Raw genomic sequence first — 22,155 nt, forward strand, 5'->3', positions numbered from 1 at the left:
GTGTGTATTTCATTCCAAAGGTGGGAGTCTGTCATTTAGTCACAGAAGGGTCTAGATCTCCACATCTGATAACATTTTCTGTGATATAAAAGAGGCAACCAAGTATATAATGTAGATCACCTGTACAAGAACATATTCAGAATCACTCCTTCAAAGAACAAACATGTAACTACAAATGCAGAAAGAAACTAGCATCTTTAATGCCCAGTATGTCCTTCTTTATATAATCAGTAGTTTGTACAGGACATGTCCAATAAACATTTTCAAATGCCCAGACTATGTTGAAAATACATCGCATTTTCAAAATGTGAAACGTGAAAAGTATTTAAAACATGAAACTTGCAAATACCAACCTGGCATGATGAGCATGTAGTTTTAATATATTATTTCATCATTACTTGCCTTCATAAACACGTAACAGCAATTCTGGATACAAAAAAATAAGATACTTAACTTTTACATGATATTATCTACAAATATGCCCATATTTTCACTTAAAATCTGCCCACTGAGCACATCTGAAATGCTAGAAAAGGCCCATGGTATAAACAAAACCTGAAGTGTGTTTGTAACTACAAACTGACCCTGAATGAGATCTTAGTATAGCAAATGAGAAGTTTTTGTATCAATTTAAAAAAGGCAACGTTCTCATGAATTCTGGTCTGTACTTTATCTAATATTTCAGGCTTTACAAACCATTTATCTCTGAACCTCAGGTGTGCAAAAATAAGTTTTAGCAGAAACACTGAGATCATCCCAACTTCTATCACAATCTGAACTGTTGTGCCTCTAGTTTCATACAATTTTCAGATTTCAGACTGAATCAAATTATTTTTATAAAACAGATCAAGTGGCCGTTGCTTCAGATTGCTTGTTAGGAAGGTTCCCTTCATTTGGAGATTAAGCTTCACTATGTAAACCTCATACATATAAAACTGAACAGATAAACACAGGCCTTCTAAAACCGGATGAGCTATCCCTATCAGACATTCATGTCTCAGACAGTATATTAATCTCTCTTATTCTTATTCATTTTGCTTTTTGTTAATTACAGAAAAGGAGAAATATCTTTATGACACGAAAAGTTCCTTCAAAAAATACTATTCAGAAAAGCATTGAACAAGACATTAATAACAAACTGAAAGGATAAGGAGAATGGAAGTCTGAAAAATTCTATATTTGTATTATACAGGCATTGTTTTCATTCTTGGCACCTTATTTTTCATGTACATAAGGAGAACGCAAGCTACAGCAGGGTGAGACAAAGATCAATGCTGAATGTATTACTTGGCATTGGTCAGACTCAGTTTAATAAGAAAAGAATTGATCCATTAAGCTAAACCTAATTCCTGGCCGAAAATGGTTGAAATCTCTTCTTTACACTGCTAGCTTCATGAAGAGCTATAATATTTGGAAGAAACAACTCAGAGCTGAATTTAATAAGATTAAATGTATTGCAAATACTCTTAACAAGAATCTATCAAGTTGTTAATGATTACTATTAATATCAAACAATTTTTGTATAGAATTTTTTATTAGAGTAGTTGTAAAATATAGCCATGTGAAATGCAATATAAAAAGGGGGTTAGGTAATTTGTAACAGCTACAATTGCAGAACCAAAGCCTTAACCTATAAGATATAGTAATTTATTTTATCAATCCAGTTTCTCATACAAGCGCAATTCAATTTGTAAAGTATTTAAGTGCCAGTCATTAACACTGTATAGCAAAGAGCAGAAGGACAGAATCTACTATATGTGATTGTGTTATTATATGTGAAGAGACTGCAAAATAAATTACTTTTTCTGTTAGCAAGGCTGGATACCTATTGTTAAAATACAACTTCAGATTTCTATGAACTACTCTCCAAAGCTTGGTTTCATAGCTAAAACAGCTAAAAGAAGTTATTGGTATTATAAGGATGCCCTACACTGTCAAAGGGACATGTTGACATTCATTTGCCTCTGTTACTGCTTTCTCACAGAGTATGTCCCCTTTGATGACCAGAGGTGCTCTGCATCACCAGAGCCACCATCACAAAGCTGCTGCAGGCTCCTTCCCACCTCACAGCACAGCCTCACCAGGACAATCCAGGCAGGAAAATCCCCAGTCCTCACGAGCGACACCAGTGGTCTGCGCCGAAACACATTGGCTGTGTTGCCCTGGCTGCCCTGCATTTATGCTTCTGTGTCGCACCCTCTCCTTGGACAAATACAGGACCATAGGTTGAAACTTTGCCCATCAAACAGCTTTTATAACTGCTTTTAAGCACGTTTTATAGATGGGATTGTCTCTTTAAACAGTACATAAAAGAATGAGAGCAGGAATTATTGCTTCACCTAGGATGTGAACAGAAGAGGACATAATTGGAATCAATTCAGCAGTGGCTACAATCTAGTTACAGTTTTAATTAAGATGACAATGCGACAAAAATACATCCACACAAAAAAATCAAAACTGAATCCAGTGAAGAGGATTACTGAAACGGTGGGCGAGACTGAATGGAAAACAGCACTGAAGGAAAAGGACAGAAAAGGAAATGGAAAGTACTGAAAGTCAATTACTACATACCCGAAGGTTGTATGTGCTGTCTAGCATCAGAACATTGTATGTTAAATATATATATATATATATATTGCGGTTGAAGAGGAAAATGCAAGAAAATTAATTTAAGAAAATGGACTGTTTAAGGTATAAAAATACAGATAGGGAAGACAACTGGAAAGTTTATAGTAAAGTTAAAATATGGTAACATACTGATAAGGAAAGCAAAGGGGAAAAATGAAAGGGAAAGTTCACGTAAGGTGAGGAAATTGTAAATAAAGATTTGTTTCTTTTCAAGCACGTAAAGAGCACAAGGTCATGGAGAGAAACAGCAGCATACTTATGAAACGGCAAATGGCAGTTTACTAACAGGAAGGGGAGACTGCTTAAGAATGAACTCTCTATTTTATTGTCCATAAACCAAGGTTGGGACTGATGACAGGATCAGACATAAATTTCCTGGGGGAGGAAGAATAAACACCAAAGAAAATCAGTAACATGCCAGAACAGCTCATCAAGAAATTAGAAAGTCTGAAGGTTGACATAACTCCAGGAACAGACAGAATTAATTCAGAATTCAGAGGGATATGTCAGAAGAGAGGAATCATTAGGAGATCTATTTAAAACCTGTTCGGAAATATGAACTGGACTGAAGAGAGGTTAGCGATAACCACTATCTAGAAAAATACAAACCCCTGACTTCATGCCTACATCATACTCTTGAACGACTACTGTTTCAGGAAACAATATCATTAAGAGTTTGTATAGCTGCAAGACCGATTGCTAGCATGGTTCACCAAAGGGATATCAAACCAAAAAATGTCCTCAGCATTTTTTAAGAAGTATTACAACTTGTTGATCATAATGGAAGGTACAAGCATATATTCCACACTCTTTAGAAATGCTTCAAACAGATTAACATATAGAAGACTAATTTACAAGGTCAGGAAGCGTGTGAGCAGTCAGTAAGATGACAGGGTATATTTGATAGAGAAAAACTGGGAGGATAGTCAATGAAAAGAAACAGGACAAAATTCAAAATCAGTGAAGTACACTCAGACAGACTAAAAACCTGGCAGAGTAGAAGTGAAGATAAATTAATTCAGTGAAGACAAATTTATGGTAATAAAAGTAGCAGCAAATAACAAGCAAAGGGGCTCTACCCTTGAAAGGCATAAAAGTTCAAGTGTCTCATACTGACATACTCCACTAATTTGAAACTTCTGGTTTTCAAAAGAGAACGAGGTGAGAAGCAAGCCCTCTGGCCATTAGAAGAATTACGAAGAGGAAACATTTTTTAAAAATCTCGTGTAAATTGCAAATGAAGTCAGAAGGAAACCTGAATTTTCTCTGTCACCGTAATATAAAGAAATAAGAGAACATGCGGCATATTCAAAGATCCTGGGGACTGGCCCAAACTTTACAGAAATTAGTCATTTTCTTCACTGATGTCAATGCACCTTTAGGACAGACTATTCCCTACTTCAAAAAATTACAGAATTTTCAGAAGAGGAGAAAAAAAAGTCATACCTTCCAAAAGGAAACCAAGACATAACCTATGACTATTACCATTGGGGTGATGTGCTATAAAGCACAGAACAGAGCTGTCCCACAACTATTTCAACCTTTTGCAAGCCACTAAATGTTCTTTTCCTTTGACTGTCCTCTAAAGCTACCTACTTTGTTTCTTTGGTCAGTCCTTATTAGGAAGTTCTTTCATATTTTTACCAATTCTAAAATGAGCACTTCCTCCTTAGTGGAATCAGAATACTCTAAATAAACCAGGTCCATTGATTTATTGGCATAATATTTGAGTAAGATTATACATCCTATCCCACTAAGAAACTGATCACTGCCCCCTGAAATTAGCTGCAGTATTGCCACTGATATAAGTGGAAGCTGCGTCAGTTTCAATGGCCAAGTTTTCAGGGAGAATTTTTCATAGATATGTTAGTAACAACACAGAGATGTCCAGAAGAGTTAAAGCTAATGTAGAATCTGGAAACAGACTAAAAAATGAAGAAAAAACCCAAACAAAAACCCACCAAAACCCAACCTTCTAATATGCATTTCCAAGAATTAAATCTCTCATTAGCCTGTTAATTTACTCAACTTTGGCAGATGCTCCTAAAATTCCTCTCCAGACTTTTAAAATCTTGATTACCCTAGATAACAGCATATCGGCTGCAACTTCTGTCCATAGTTCACTTGATTTTAAAACACAAGAATATTTAATAACAGCAGTCCTAATCCAACACAATTAATTACAGCATTGGTACAAAGGTCAACTTTATCATTTAGCCACAGTTCTTGGATATACTTGAACATTCCAGTAGATTAGAGAATAGATTACATTTTTCTTTTAATAATACATGTTGATTTATACAAATCACAAATTAATTGCAATAGAATACTCTAAAAATAGGCATGTTTTTTTAACCTCCAATTTTCCCTCACAGTAGCTGCTTTTAAAAGGAAGTTATATTAAATGATTATCAACATATTAGTTAAAAGCAGTGGAATGGTGTAGTGATTGCTGCAGAACTAGGAAACTGATGGGTAAAAAGGAAACATACCATGAACAAGAGGAAAAGGGAAAATTATTTCTTAACTTCACTATCCATAGAAGACCACCTCTTTCACAGAGCAGGCTGGCACATAACATTTTCAGAAAAAAACAGAGTGAGTGAAAAAACACTTATATGTTTTATCTAGATATAGTTACTGCCAATCTAGAAAATAATCTCTTTAAATAAAAATTAGACAACCTAACTCCAGGCCTTGAAATATAAATGCTCTTACACCAATGAGATGTTGTGTTTTCTCCTTTACATCCAAATTTTTTCTACTGTCTACTTTATACATTCCTTCCTAATCAGACACAGCTGCCGTTGGCTTCAAGGCAGGATGACATTCAATGTTATTAGAGGGATTGCTTTGAAGTAGAAGAATGAAGATGGAGTTCATACCTGTTTCATTGTTAATGCTTAGATAAAGAGGTTTGCCATAAATTGTTTTAGTAAAGCAAAAATAACATATGAACAATTAAAAAAACACTAAAAATCTATGAAGTGTCTGATGTTCAAAAGTACTCAGCTAGCCTAATTCTGTTGTTAATAGTAGAACTCCCATTGACTTCAACAGATGCAGAGTTAGGCCGGCACTGAGCACATCTGAAAAATCATTCTATACAGAATTTACTCTGATCAATGAAGGTTTATTTTTTAATGATTTATCAGCTCGTGAAAGGAGCACATTGACAGCTCTCTGTTTCTATACCCAGAACATCTCATCATCAACCAGTGCAGTGCAAGCTTATTTATTAAATTAAGGTATCTTGTATCCTGTCCTTAGAAGTGAGGAGACTTTTATCCATGTCTATCCAACGAGGGAAAGCTACCAAAAAGTGGTGAGTTTTATTATGAACATCTTTCAAGCAGACTGACAGCATGGTCTAATGGGAGGTGTCCCTGCCTCCCACTTGTTCCAAGCTGGAACTGCATGATCTTTAAGGCCTCTTCCAACACAAACCATTCTATGATTCTATGATTGTATGACATGGCATGGCCAGCCAACAGTCAAAGCTTTTCAGCAGCAGAGATGGAATAAAATTAAACTGTATCACTAGTTTCAAGAAAAGGTTTTGCATGCAGTGCCTAATTCTCAGCGTGAGGCAGTTTCTTCAAAGCTTAAGGGGAAAAAAACAAACAACAGTAAAAAACAAACAAAGAAAAAACAAACAGAATCATCTGATTATAGTAGCTGTGATTTGTCATGCCTATGATGTTTCACTTACTGCAGTTCTAAAGGACTGATTTAGTCACGGTAGGTGGAAATCCAGCTTTAGCAGCCTGGTTCTCTGAAGTCCCTGTGTTTCCAAATGAAGCTGTTAAAGCACCCCAGAAAAAGTTACTGGAAAGTATCACTGTGGCAGAACACGTGTGCAGTATACGCAAGGCATAGGTGCTAGATAGGGGAAATTGTTAGTTAAAAGAACCAAATGACTGAAAGAAGAAAAAGAGAAATTATGGTGCAGCTAATAATACGCCTGTTACACCATGAACGCTCTTGCATTTACTCTATTTGAAATCTGTTACATGTTATTGTCTATTTTGCTTTTTAATTTTCAGCATGGTCTCCTTCACTGGTATTCGTGTTGAACTCAGGAGTTCCTTGTTTCAAATTGTAGTGAAAACCTCATTTTGAACAATTTAGTCAGGCAATGAAGGAAAGCTGGAGGTAGTCAGGCAGCAGAAGTTTCTGCTATACCTTAGCATGCTGTCCTGATTATAGTGCTATTATAGTTTGCTGTTCATAGAAATCAAGGAATTTATGAATCATTAAGAGGTGCAGGTGATAGAGAAGTTATTATGATAGCATTCAGAAATATTACAGGAACTAGCACAAAAGCTACAGTGTTAACACCACTGACTGAATACAAATGCAGTGGTGAAATTATTTGATAGCTGAGGATGCAGATAACACCAAATTTTCAACCAGCCTAAAACCAGTCACTAGTCATTTTCATGTTTTTGACATGCAACAACTTTTGTACAGAACTGTTTTGAGTGTATAAAAAAATGTACCAACGCTCATTAAAAGTACATTGTGATTATGCAAAAATCCTGGCCTGGACCTTATGAAAACACGAGCTTGTGAATATTAATAGGTCTTATACGAAGTGACTCATTTTCTTATCTTTTGCTCAGAAATCTCCAATGTATTAAAAATATACTAGGGACCAGTCACTTACATGCATTGTTCATTGCTGAGAACAAGACTGGTTTCATTTTTCAGTCATTCAGGGCTTCGACAGAACAACAGCTGAAGCATTTCTCTTTGTGTGTGTAAACATCAAGTATTCAAAAGGCAGGATACAAATATTCAGGGAAATAACGATTTTGGTTATCTGAAGACCTGTTTCCTAATATTCTGACTTTCTGGATTTCAAATATGTAGCCTGAACCACACGAACAACTAGTATGTAGCACACACTGCTACCCCTACCAAAGGCATCTATTTTTTGTTATTGATATCATCATTTTAGATTCATAACCATAAAACTAGTAAGACCAAAACTGGACCTATTTAACCATTATGCATTAACCTGTATTCAGTTACATTTTAAAAATATTCATCCTTTGAACAAAAGCAGTAGAAATTGAACAAGATTTAAGCGAAAGGATGACATTTATTACATTTAAATAGAATTTATCTGAAAATTTGCTACCTTTTTTTCCTGGTCTTTCTTACGCATATAATTTTAATTGACTGTTTATATTTCTGTGGGACTCAACAGGGCAGAACCACAGCCCTTCAGCTCAGCTGCTATGGAAAGTTCTTAGCTACAGTCATTTTGCCTCAGAGGACATTCTTCCTGCTCCTCATATTAGCCCTCAGATTAGTCCTCCGCTTGCTGTTTTTCCAACATCCTTTAAAACAAAGAGTCAAGACTCCATGCAACAGGAAAACAGATGAACCTGTTAACTATAGCCCAATTCCCCTTTATATTCTTTGAACTAGAGAGGCCTGACAGTTCACTGAGGGGGTGCGGCAGGTCAGGTTTGAAGTCCATTAATACAGCTGTGAGGGCTTGCTTGCACAACACCTTTCCACACTGTCTCTCGCTCTAGTTAGAGCTACAGTAAAACTCCCTTTGCTTTGAAGAACGCTGAAATTCATCAAATTCATCTCTCAGAACACATTTAAGACAGAAGAAAAAGAACTATTTTTACCAAACTGTCCCATTTACTCATTTGTTTGATGGGACAAAATAAGCAGAATTCCTCAACACTATACTAGCTGTATTACCTTCCTCCCAGGGGCACCTTGGGAAGTCCTTTAGCTTCCCTCAGTACCAGTTTAACCATCTATAACACAGGCCTCCTCGATCAACTGCACTGCAGAATGTGACTCCCTCTTCCAGAGGCCTAGCCATTTCAATATTATAATCACAAGTTCTTAAAAGGGTATAAAGAAAAGCATCTAAAAGATGGTCATTCCCTTCTTGAGGTGTTTCTCACCTGGCACCACCAAATGCAAAACTATGTAAAAGATCTTCAAAGAAGAGCAAGTTCCAACCCCCCTGCCATGGGCATGGACATGTCCCACTAGATGAGGCTGCCCAAGATTCCACTAGATCATCCAGCCTGACCTTGAACACCTCCAAGGATGGGGCAGCCACAACTGCCCTGGGCAACGCATTCCAGTGCCTCACCAGTCTCATGGTGAAGAAATTCTTCCTTACGTCTAGTCTAAATCTGCCCCTAAATCTGCATCTAAATCTGTATTTTTACTCTTCATCCTAATAGCCAGGATAGAGGAATTTATAGATATACATATTTATACATATACATCGCTTGCCTGGAGAAGAGAAGGCTCCTAGGAGATCACACCTGGAGGTATGATCACTCCCTGGAGGTGTTTAAAGCCAGGTCGGATGGGGCCTTGGGTAACCTGATCTAGGATGTCCCTGCTCATGGTAGGGGGTTGGAACTAGGTAATCTTTAAGGTCCCTTCCAACCCTAACTATTCTATGATCCTATGATATAGGTTTTCAGAATGGTCTCAGAAATATTTATCATTATAAGATGTCATGGATTACATTCCATAATGCTACTTCTTACTGTAGATAACACTGCAGGGAAGAAATCTGTCTCTGTCCTCAAGTTCCATTATAATAAAAAAGCAATAAAACCAAAAAACTAACAAGTGCATATAAAGTAAATAATTCTGCCAACTGATATAATCACTTGATCTCTATCACAAATGATGACCACCACAAACCAGTAATAGTAACAGCTTATTTTTATATAGCAGAGCACATGTTAATCTGAAAGCTCTCTGCAGAACATGGGCAAGATGGTGAGGGACCACATTCAAAACCTGTCCTACATCTACAAGATACAAGTGCAAGGTCCTGCACCTGGGTAAGGGCAATCATCAATTTCAATACAGGATGGGAATGATATGATTGAGACCTGTACTGTGGAGAAGGACTTGGGGGTGCTGTTTGATGAGAAGTTCAACATGAGCCAGCAATGTGCACTCACAGCCCAGAAGGCCAACCCTATCCTGCGCTGCATCAAAAGAAGTGCGACCAGCAGGTTGAGGGAGGTGATTCTGCCCCTCTATTCCTCTCTTGTGAGACCTCATCTGGAGTATTGTGTTCAGTTCTGGAATCCTTAATGTAAGAAGGGTATGGAGCTGTTGGAACAGCTCCAGAGGAGGGCTACAAGGATAATCAGAGGGCTGGAGCAGCTTCCATATGAAGACAGACTGAGAGAGTTGGGCTTGTTCAGCTGGGAGAAGGGAAGGCTCCAGGGAGCCTTACAGCAGCTATCCAGTACATGAAGGGGCTACAAGAAAGCTGGGGAGGGACTGTTTACAAAGGCTTGTAGTGATAGGACATGGGGCAATGGGTATAAACCAGAGAGGGGCAGATTTAGACTAGACATAAGGAAGAATTTCTTCACCATCAGAGTGGTGAGGCACTGGCACAGGTTGCCCAGGGAAGCTGTGGCTGCCCCATCCCTGGGGGTGTTCAAGGCCAAATTGGATAGAGCCTTGGGTGGCCTGATCTAGTGGGACATGTCCCTGCCCACAGTAGCGGGGTTGGAACTAGATGGTCTTTAAGGTCCCTTCCAACCCTAACTATTCTATAATTCTATGATACATGAACCTAGAAAAGATAGTTGGGAAGCCAGTGCCAAAAACTGCAAAGGTTTGAGATTTCAGTATGTCTGGGTAACCAGGTGCTGATGTTTGACTAGGATAAATTGTGATGAATTCTTCCTAATACCTAATCAGACGTCCCCCTCTTGCCTCCTCCCCTCTCACTGTGCACCTCTGGGGAAAGTCTGGTTCTGTCTTCTCAAAAAGATACATCCTCTTCCACTGCATACATGAAGACAGGAAGAAGGTCCCAGTCTAGCCTAAAATCTAATTTTTCAGGAACATTCCAAAATACCATGTGAGACAAATTACTCTGCCTCTGAAGGAGAAAGTATTGTGTCAATCCAACTGCAATCTTAACTTTTCTTGGAAACACTGCTGATAGAATTACTTATTGATAATTGATGAATTTGAATTACTTCTGCCAATTAACAAAATTACAAGTGGAAAGTACATCTTATTGTCAAATATAATGTGCTGGAATCTGCCTGCCTTCTTCATGTAATATTCCCCGTGCAGGCTATCCAGTGGGATTTTTCACGCTAAAATAAGCTGGTTTGTGCCCAAAAAAAACATGTAAATATAGCTTTTCCTTTATACAGCTTATGTTGTGCAACACATCTGGTTTATTTGTATAAATTTATATTGTGTGCTTCTGGATATATTCAACCTCAGGTCAGACTTATTTGAGAACTGCCAAAAAATCTTTACCTAGCAATAATACATAACAGAATTTCTGGCATGTAACACGCCTGCCTGGCAAGGATGGATGTTGTAGAAAAAAAAGAAAAGGTTGGGAGAAGTGAAAATTCTGAACATTCACCTGGTGAAAAACTGAGGATTTGCAAAACTTTCAAACAATCTGAGTAACTCATAGAATTAAGCTACACATGTAAAAGATGAGAACTCCTATATGTAAACGCAAGTGTAAAGCTTGGAAGTGTTACAAAACCAGCAAATGTTTATGTGTACATTTTTTAATGGCAAACAGAGTAGAAAAATAACACAGAAACTGACCTTGACAGTTTCACAGGGATAGCACTTATATGAAGAGGATTGATTATTCTCATTGCACAGAGTGCTACAGGGCTGTCCAACGAGAGAGAGATCTTCTGGTTTTAACCCCTCAAATGCAAGGATTTGTTGTGGAGAATTAAAAAAAAAATGAACGAAGAAGCTTTTACATTTAAATCATTTAAATATAATAACCTGAAGTAACTGCTCTCACATGTGGTTCTCTAATACATGTGATTCACTCTTATTTTTCATTTGCTGGTTTCAAAGACTAACCAGTCAGGCAATGTGTTAGTCTATTTTACACAGGCAAAAAGCATCATGCAAGAGACAAGAATTAGGCTCCTGCTGTGTAATCATATTTACCATCTTTATACTTTTAACAAAGGACTGATTCTGACTTTCCCTTTGCCCTTTGAAGTTCCAGGTCATTTAGCCAAATTTACATATGTGCAAGCAGGTCTCACTAACAACATCAGAGAAGATTCATAGCTAAAAATATCAGAAGTATACCTTATTGAGGCTTTTCTTTCTCTGCACAAATCAGTTTCTGCATACTGCACTTGATAAAACAGCTGCTTGATTTCTGAATAGACAGTTCTTCACTATATTTGGCGCTATACTGTTCTTTGCCACGGAGAGACAAAACCTTCAGCTCTTTTCCCAGCGCTTTCAATCAAAATATGTGACCGGTCTATATAGTGCAGTTGAACGCCTTGGCCTCAAACCATTGTTAAAACATACTTGCATATTCCATTACATTTAAGGCATGTCTATAAATGAAGCTCCCGACAGTCCAAATTCTCTTAACTCAAATGTTCTAATGAAACTAACAGTGAAGATCAAAGGTTTCTCTCCTATTCTGTTTCGTTACTAAATGCATAAGGTCCGGCAGAGCTAAATGTCAGATTCTGACTTACTTGATTTAGCCTTGCTATTTAGTAGTAATTATGGACAGAAGTCTCATTTAGGTGTATTGATCCAGTCTTTAACATGAGGAATAAATTCAGCAGCTGAGCTATGGAAAACATTGGATGAATTCTCAATCCATGAATATCCACAAAGAACAAAGAAGCAGCAACATATTTGCCGTAGCACTGATTCTTACACACGTATGTCTGTAGTTAAACATGCTAAAAAAGCTTTTCCATGGGGAGAAGACACATCACCAACAATAACAAATCTGTGGACCACCAGTAAGTCATGTATGTGAAAGGTTCCAATTCTGCCTCCATGGAATGCAGTATCCCAATTCGGGAAAGCATTTAATCATATGTTTCGGTCCATCAGAATTCATGAGAGTCCTTAAGTATGTGCTTATTTTTAAAAGATGCTTAAGTGCCATTGATTTCAAGTACCTGTTTAAGTGCTGTCCTCGATATAAATGATTTCTGAAACCAGGGTTGATGGGAGTTTTATCACTGATTTTAATAAGAGCAGAATGGGAACTAAAGAGTTTTAAGAATCCCAAATGCTTATCCAAATTGAATGTCTACATGACAATAAGGAAAGTATAATCATATAATGCTGCATGTTCATCTTTCAGCTCCCTAAATAAAGAAATTCTGAAATTAATGAAAAATCCTAAGCTACTCATGCTAACAAAAGACATTTATCACTGAAGAGATACAAACTTCTCTATCTCACCTTAATTTTTTCTTTTACGCAGATTTTCTTATCTTAGGGTTTGTGGGTTTCTTTTTAAGACTAACAATACAATTTTCTGGTTAAATATACTTATTTTTTAAGTTATAAAAACATCCATAATATAATTCTATGAGAGTTACCATAATAGACTGTAACAGCTGCTATGGTCTATTGTGTAAATAAGTAATTACAGAATTTACAGACTATCATGTAAATATGTAATTATGGACTTTTTAAAATGTGCATTATTTCCTCGATAGTCTATCGTTTAAATATGTAATTATGGACTTTAAAACATGTATTATTTAGTCAGACTGCAACAGTTCCTTGGGACAGAGCTGTTCTGGCCTATAGGGTAAACATGTAATTACAGAAATTTTAAAAATATGTATTATTTATTTGCTAGTGCTGTTGTCAATACATCATGACAGCCATTTTCAAATGGATACCATCTAGTCAACGTTCTGTCAAGTTTTCACAGGTCACTTAAAGTAACTCTCTCCTCAGCTGCAACACTGTATAGTAAAGCCTTTCCTTTACTAGGTATCTTAGCACAGAGTCATCAACTGAAAATCAATCAGAGGACAACACAAATAGTTCCATTAATTGGACTTTTCCACAAAAATTCATAAATACAGTTAAAGGAAAACCCTTCTGTCATTTCTTCCACGGTTTTAATAAAGTACAGTATATTTAACTGTGGTTAGGGGTTGGTACCCAATAGAATATTCCTTGGAGATTTTTCAGTAAAGCAGTGAACTTAGTATAATGCAACATGAGGAGTTTAATTCCTAATGGTTTCTCAGCTCTGAAATCAAGGACCATGTCTACTTTAGCAGATAAGGAAATGAGATGAACTGTAAAGCAAAACAGTGCGAAGGACCCACTGTCCTTATTACATACTTTTCAGGTGCTTTACAACAGCCTAGTCCTGGACTGGTCCCATGGAAGGAATACTCCCAAGTTGCTAGAGCACATTATGCATGCACCTACACAACACTTTCCGGTGCAGTTTAATTCTAGAGGAATCCAGGTTAGGTTCTGGGAGACCATCCCATAACGAGAATCTGAGTGCTGGAAATGGGCCTGATCCCTTCCAAACAGCATTCTTGGTCTGAATTAAAACACTAAGGCAGAAACATACACAATATAAACTAATTCATGACACCTGCATTCTCATTTCCATGCATCTTAAGCAGGACACAAGTTGGAGCAGACAGTTCTATAGACTATGAAGTGTCGCATTTTTGCAATGCATCATACAAAACTATGAATTCCAGAAATGCTTCCAACAACAAGAGAATATCCTTCAAAGCAGTGGAGCAAAAAATTACTAAGGGAGTCTCACTCACCTAAGATGGAACTTCAAAGATGTTATTATTCTGAAAAAAAGGATAATTACCATTACCATTAAATATTCATGTTTTTAGACTATCCATAGGCCTCAATCGCGAGATGAATGCTAGGTGCTCTGCAAACATTTATGAATATCCCTACCTCAAAGACTTCACAATTTAAGAAATATTATCAAATATATTATACTTTATAGAATGCTTTTTGGAAGCAAAATGAATGTATTCCTAGGCCAAAATGTATGCACCGAGTCTAGGATATGCTGTGTCTGCAACTATATATCAATAATTCTAACATTTAGGTAAGATTTTCCTAATAGACAACAGCAAAAGCAAAAGCAGAACAACTTATTCTTGTAAATATATAGGACAGTTATACAGGATGAGACTCTTATACTTCAAACAATCCTCTCCTTACACTGGAAATAGAAATGGTACTGTCATTTACCTAAAATGATCTCCTCAGCTAGAAAAAGGGGAAGGAAGAGAAAAAATAAAACTCATAAAAGTAAAAATATCATACAAATGAGGTATATTGCCATATTAAGATGCATATTACTCATTCTCACTAATGCCACTTTCTTGATAATATACAAGCATCATGTAATAATAAAGTCCTAAGAAATGAACCTAAACAGAACACATGACATTGGGATGTTTAAACAAGAGCACTGATAAAACCAAACTAATTTCCATCGTAATGAGAGTTGGTAAGGCATTAGCTGGAGTGAGACTGAGTCCAGCTGTCAGCTCAACCTTTCAGGATGAGTCTGGACTAACCAAAGCAAGTATGGAACTTGACTTCTGAGGAACAGCGAAAGAAACTGGGATTGCTCAGTCCCAAGAGGAGATGACTGGCAGGGACACAATAACGATTTTTGGATACATGAAAAGACAGAGACAAGTGAATAGGCTCTTCTTTATGTCCAGTTTAGACAGGACAAGTGGTAATCGAAGTCAATACAGCAAGACAGATTTAGGTCAATGGGTTGTCCAGGAAGACTGCAACACCTTTGTTGCAGAACATTTTTAAGAATGGAGTGAACAAACTTTCACAAATAATGGCACAGCTACCTTGACTTCAAGAAAGGAAGGTGGCCTGTTGAGATCCTTTTCTATCTTGCTTCTACAGGGCTTTATGCTCCAGAACTAACCACAAGCCTGTAACCTCAGACTCAGTTTTATGCCCAAAAACGCAATGAAACCCACTAAAACTTTAAACAATAAAGAACTCAAAAATACACTGAATAATACGCATCTTTGATGGTATGAGGATGAAATGCATATTTCAAGACCCCGTTTTATTTTAGTTTCCCTGAACAAGAGTGTACAATAACACTATCTGCTCAAAGACAACCTTAAAGAAAACATAACTCCAGTGATCCACTACCTGTGCATAAATAATATTTATATTATGGGCAACATCAGTATGGTCCATTATATGTCAGGGCTCTGGCTGCACCAACAAGCTCTGCCACCTCCTTCCTTATCCCTACCCAGGGGTCTGGCTGCCCATAACCAAGGCCAGCTCTGACAAGCAGCCACATTGCACCAGACGGTTCTTAACCGTGAGGGAGAGAGGTGCGTGAGACACTTTCCTACCTTCCTATAGGTATCACTAAAATATATGTTTTTTTCAGCTTTAAAAAGGTCACACTGTTTATTTTTGAAAGGCAGAAAAAACCTGCTTAATTGAAGCTTATCAATCATTTAGCAAGAGAAAAAAAACTGACACAAAAGCGTACATGAGATAGGAAATACAGCCTAAACAAATGACAAACACAGTCCTGTTAAAACGAGATACAGCACTCCACATATGGAACCCCGGAGCTTTGAAATCTACGGTCATGAAGAGGACTTTCAGCTATCTGTGGTGAGTTCCACTGATGATTATGGATTTCCTGTGATAATAACTCTGCCTTTCTTGTTCTCTGAGTACTTCACCACTTGCATAAAGCAGTTTAAGTTTTAGGAACTTGTAGGAAGAGTTGTAGGCTACTCACTGCGAGTTTGAAACCAAACCATCAGATTTTCTCGCAGAACCCAAGAATCTGCTACATTCCTTGTTCTTTTGAGCTGTTTATTCTGGAGCTCAGCCTGCATTTGCAAGGTCATGCCGGATACTACTCGTCACACTATGTTGCTTATGCGTGAAATCCTCATTTTGTGCAAAGCTCACAAATATATATTCATGTCATAGTATCTTAATGTCCAGGGGTAGCCTGAGCATGCCAAAGTGAGGGTTGCTGCCACACATGCTCTGCATTATTGTGGCAAAATAAGGCAAAGTGGGAAGTTGTCAGTGTAAGCCCGGAAACCTTATGGGAAGGTTAACATAGCTGCACTTCTGGAACTAGGCGGCTTATAAAATAAGATCTTGCCTTCTGTGTCAGCAGTTAGTTGCGTGTGAAGTAGACATGACAAAATTGGAAGCACTGTCCATTTTGTATAATTATTACTGTGAAGCCATTTTCAAGGTGGGATTATGGGCGCTAAACCGCTGGGACTGACTGGGCTGCCCATGCGTTAAATCCTCATTTTGTGCAGACTTAATGAAAAAGATAGTTTCTTGTAATATGTTCTGTTTTGTCAGTTGCTTCTAAACAGCAGTATAGGGATGCTTTCTTTGTGCTCAATACATGCAGTGATAATTTTTCCACATGCTCTTTCTGTAAATGTTCCACCACAAAACATTCTGTTAAACTGGAATTAAGGTTGTAAATATGTATTAATAAGTTAGAATAAATTCTATACTAATTGACTGTCCGTAAAACCTCACTGGCATCAATGGAAAAAAAGCTACTGAAGAACATTAAGAGCTGGATTCTTATCCCAGAAATGTTCCTTGACTCCACATACAGTGGTAGGACTGTGATGAAGTTTATAAGGAACACATACTGGAGTTTCAGGAATGCAAGAGTAAACTCACAAGGACATAAAGGACAGGATTACGTACAAAAGCACTCATCAGTGGCCTAAATCTTCTTTCATTGGAGTAAACAACATTTTTACCTCTGACATTAATGACAGTAGAACTAAGCCAGCAATCAGCACTTTTCAAAATCCTACCCTTTGTGATTTGAATTAACAAAATAATTTAGGTGCCTTTTGTTCCCTCAGCTAACCTCTTTGTAAAGACTTATCAGCCTTTCACCTACAGTTACAACATAGGATGAACCACACATCACAGTGATCCTGAATTTACTTTATGTTCCAGCCACATAAAATACAACCTACTGGCAAAATCTCTGCTAACTCCTTAAGGAATCAAAGTCAGTATTATTTTTGCTGTTAGCCTTGACAGATCTGTCCATTCTTGTGGCTGAAACTGAAGTATTTCTTTTCTTTCAGTTTCACAAGATGACATTTTATTATTATTAGGACAGAGAAGAGTATCAGTAAGTAAGCAAATCAGACAATAATGAAAAAAATTAAATAACAGTAATAAGATGCCTAATTAAATAACAGTAATAAAGATGCCTTCCAACAAGTCTCCAGACGATAATACAAAAATTCACAATGGTGTTGGGAAGCTTGGCTTACTCCTACCTGCAATTTATTTTGAGGTCTTAGCATAAAAGGTCCTTAGAATTGAAAAGTACCATTATTAGCACAAAAATTAGGTATGTTCTATTTATTCTGTGTATTAATTTAGCAGAATACATTATTACACAACTTTATACTGTAAGCACAAGGTCACACAGGATATGACTTGTCACACTGTGTTGCCTATGCATGAAATCCTCATTTTGTGCAGAGCTCCAAAATATATATTCATGTCATAATATCTTACTGTCCAGCAACAGCCTGAGAGTTTCATTCTATTACATACTGGGGAAACAGATTCAGCGTCATTTGAGAGGTCTCTTCTTCTCTCAATACCCGATTGAACTCTCATTAATCAAAAAAGTACACTCACACACCAAGAGGGAACTGGCCCTGTTAATACCCTCTTCAGTCTAAGACAAAATGATATCCATTCTGCCAGCATTTTTTTATCATTTCTCTGTGACAATCCCAATCAAATAGACAAAATAGGATTGATTTTATAAAGTTAATTACCAGAAAGCAGAACCTAACTTTACAAACTACAAAAATGAAAGAAATGGTTTCTAGGGATGTAATTTCACTGGTATTGCCACCGTTGCAATAACTGCACAGATCTCAAGACAACCCTGGAGATAACATGACCTTCTCCAAACTTCCAGTCAGGCATGGTAAGCTTGCATTAAAAGTTCAAGCTTTGCTTACACTGAACATACCAATGTTCATTGTTTGATAAGCAGGAGCCCCCACCTAATTCTGTTCCATCTACTCCTCATTGTTTAGTCCAGCTTCAAGTTGTTTTATCCCTTAAACACATTCACACTGAAGAACGGGAAACAACAAAATTCTTTGAATACTAAGTCTCTTTTTACCAGCTGTAAAATTGAGATTATTGTATAAGCAGTTTCAAGTAGGACAGCTTGCACAGTAAAATCCTTAAATCTAAGGCAATGTCAGTTTGCTTTAGAAAAAAATATTACCTTGATCTTTAATAACACAGCAGAAAGCAGCAGCAGTTTAGAGATCAGAGCAGATAACCAGTGTAGCCTCCAGACCAGAACAGCAGGTTTGACATGATATTCAGGTAAATAGCTAGAACAGCACAGCAATTAACAGTTAACAGGCCACTTAAATTAAGAGCTTTCCTTGAGAAAACAGCCTCAGACCTTCAGAGACTTATAGTTCAAGCAGGAAGCAAAGTGGCAAAAAATCGAAGTGTATGGGGAATTTCCTCAACAGGCCTTTTATCCACAGAAAGTATAAACCCAGAAAAGCCTGGCCTAAGTGTGGATGTAGGGGAATGCAGCTGCAGAGAGGAAGGAATAAAGACAGAAAAGGAAAAATAAGACTTAGAGCAATGACCAAGGGAAATATAATTTTCTTTACTGATGTCTTCAGAGCCAAAATTTTGCATGATATAATACTTAGTGCTAAACCGTGCTTGGTAACTTTGCGATGCGACTTGTCACCGCAGCACCTGGTAATGCAAGACAGCTGCTGAGGGTCTGTCGGCAGAGATGGATCTTGTGTAACAGGCAGGGCTTGCAGGCCACTCCGACGCTGCCTTAGTGCTTTGTGCACTCCCACAAACCCAGTGAAGAGACAGTCACACAGGAGAATCAAACCCTCAGCCCTTGTAAGAGCATACCCAACAGTGTCACAGATAAGCATCTCCACATTTCTGCTTTTGTCATTGTTTCAGTGCACCACCACGGCATTGATAGGAACACAGGCTTCTCAACACTGCATCAATAAACAACTGTGACACCTACTCCCTTGGAAGAGACATTGGATGACCATGAGAAGTGGAAACTCCCAGAGTCCCAACCCCCTTTTTCGTTTTACAGAGCCTGATAACTCTACAATATAAAGGATTTTTCTTTCATTCATAAGTCTGACCTCCACAGACATTTTAAGTCGAGCACTTCAAAGACAAATAAAGATGGAGCTTTTCTACCTCTCTCAATCTCACACAGCTTAAAGCACTCTGAATTTGGGACCCGCGGAAACAGCCACAGAAATATACACAGTGTCAGAAGTAGTATGGACCCAGACAACTGTTTTCCCCAGCCCGTATGTCCTACTCCCACAGTTAGTCATTTTGCTGGCCTTTCTGCTCCCAGCCTCTACCCTGACAGAACAGCCTGCAAAACCCTGGCAGAGACACACGAACGTTGCCATCTCCCCAACACACCAACGCAAGGATTAGCACAGTGCAGCACATGCAACCCGTGTGCCTGTACCATGAAACCAGAGAGAAGCCACTGCCTGTTAGCCAGATCCAGGAGGGCAGAGGTGCCAACTTAGTTTCACAGCTTTCTAGCACTGAGATGTGTCTGAGGCCAGGGGATTTTTTGATGGACACATGGGAGCAAAACTTGTAGCCAGCTTGAAAAGGTCATTTCCACATTTCACAGCGGTGGCCTGTAAGGAGCTGAAGTGTCGTATCAGCAGTCTGGGGGCTGCTTGTTGGCAGGGGGAGGGACCCAGGTGCCTTTCTGGCTGTTTCATAGGGCCCAGGGGGCTGGGGAGGTTGGGGGGGGGGGTGTCTGAGGAACACCAAAAGCAGCTAAACCCCTCACTTGGTTGAGGGAAGTTGGAGGCAAGAGGAGTTTAGGGAGGGAGTGGGAGCGGGGGAAGCATTTAGGAATGAGGATGTTTTGGTGCAAGGAACATCGAGGATGTTATTTGGGTCTAAAGGTGTACAGAAGGCAGGGCATTTGGGAGTGAGGGGAAACTGGAACAGTGTTTGGGAACCCATGAAGGTGAGGGTGTTTGAGGCTGAGGGCATGTAGGGATGAGAGCATGTGCCGGGGAAAGGGGCGTTTGGGGGAAAGGGCGTTTGAGGGGGAGGGCATCTGTCCGTGGGTGTGCGGGTGTTTTGGGGAGAGGGTCTCGGTGCCAAGCCAGTTCCCCCCCGCCCCCTCTGTTCCCACCGCTCGCCCTGCGCTGCGCCTCTGGGGCAGCGGGAGCGGCAGCCGCACAGACCCCTTCGCCCCCCCGGCTCCGCCGCTCACTCCGGGCGCAGGGGCAGCAGCGCAGCCCCGCTCCCCGGGCGGCCGGCGGGGCAGGGCGGGGGCGGAGCCGGCGCTGAGCGCCGTGACCCCGGGGCGGGGAGGCGGCTCGGCGGCCGCGGGGACGCGCTGCCCCTGCCCGGCGCGCAGCCCGCAGGCATCCAGCCGCCCCCCCCGCACACACCCACACGCACACACAGACACACACAGACACCGCCGAGGGCTCTGGGGCGCGGGTCCGGCCGCCGCAAGCTCCGCACTTACCGGGGCCGCGGCGAGGTGTCGGCGGGCGGGCTCCGGCAGCTGCACCGGGGGGGCACGGGTGGGCTTGGGGAGGGGGGGGCTCCGTAATCCAACAGTCTTTGGGCTGCCAAATGTAAACACTCCGCCATGATTTCTTTGTTTAGATAATTGAACCTGCCTCCCTCTCCCTCGCCGGCTCCCGCTCGCCTTTATTTATTTATTTCCCCCCCCTTCCCGTCATCATCATCATCATCATTATGGCTTGTGGGGGGTGTCGGGTTTTGTTTAGAGGGTTGTTATTTAGTAGCGGCATTTAACAACTGCTAGCTGTACGCATATTTATGTATAATATATATTTATGTATTTTGCGGGGGGGAGATGCGGGCATCGTCGTTCCCGTGAGTTTGGGGGTTGCGGTTTTCCCTCCGCGCTGCCGCCGCGGCTCTTGGGGGGCCAGGACTGAGCGTCCCTGCTCGCTGCCCTGGCCGAGGCAGGCAGGGCTTGTCCTGGAGCATCAGCGGCGCCTGGGGTGGGAGACACATGGAAACTTCCAGATCTAAGTTTCTTCACAGTGTTTCCTGAAAAGCCAAGCTCCCAGTGAAAGCAAGCTTGTTGTTATTGTTATCATGTAAGGATTCTGCGTCAGGAAATACAGACATATTTTTGTTATAGGAAATATACCGCAAGCACTAGTATGGCCAAGAAATGTTCCATTTGCATCCCTGCCTGCACAGCACGTTTCTCTGTTTGAAAATATTCTATTTCCTATGTCCGTACTACCTGAAAAAGACTCGAATGCTATTGGTGTCCATAAATCCCTTTTCACAGATCTGATCCCATCAGATCACAACTTCCCAGGACTCTTGTGGAAGTGTCCTGGGAGGATGCAGGAGTCTGAGTTGTGGTGCCAAACACATCAGCTACCCAGGAAGAACCTGGCGCTCCACATCTCCCACGAGGCAAGCAAGGAGTTTTAAGCACCACAGCCTGAGGAACTGCGTTGAAGACACTAGAAATTCTTCCTGGCTTCTATTTTGTTACTGCCTGTTATTTGCACTGCCTCCTGCTCCCTCCTGAATACTTGTTTAACCATCATTCATTTCTAGGGGGTCCTCTAAAGC

At 39.6% G+C, this 22,155-nt stretch overlaps 1 long non-coding RNA gene across 5 annotated transcripts in view; it reads right to left on the minus strand.

Moving 5' to 3' along the window:
* LOC138717524 (uncharacterized) overlaps positions 1-21,108 on the minus strand; it is a 496,265-nt gene extending 475,157 nt beyond the window's left edge. For 3 of the 5 annotated variants that reach the window (XR_011336889.1, XR_011336887.1, XR_011336886.1), the window contains exon 1: positions 21,056-21,108. This is a non-coding gene — a long non-coding RNA (uncharacterized lncRNA). The remainder of the gene's footprint in view (positions 1-21,055) is intronic. The other 2 variants (XR_011336888.1, XR_011336891.1) reach the window with 2 other exon arrangements.
* Positions 21,109-22,155: the final 1,047 nt, after the last annotated feature.

The sequence above is a fragment of the Phaenicophaeus curvirostris genome, chromosome 2 (genome assembly GCF_032191515.1).
Source record: "Phaenicophaeus curvirostris isolate KB17595 chromosome 2, BPBGC_Pcur_1.0, whole genome shotgun sequence".
NCBI lineage: Eukaryota > Metazoa > Chordata > Aves > Cuculiformes > Cuculidae > Phaenicophaeus > Phaenicophaeus curvirostris.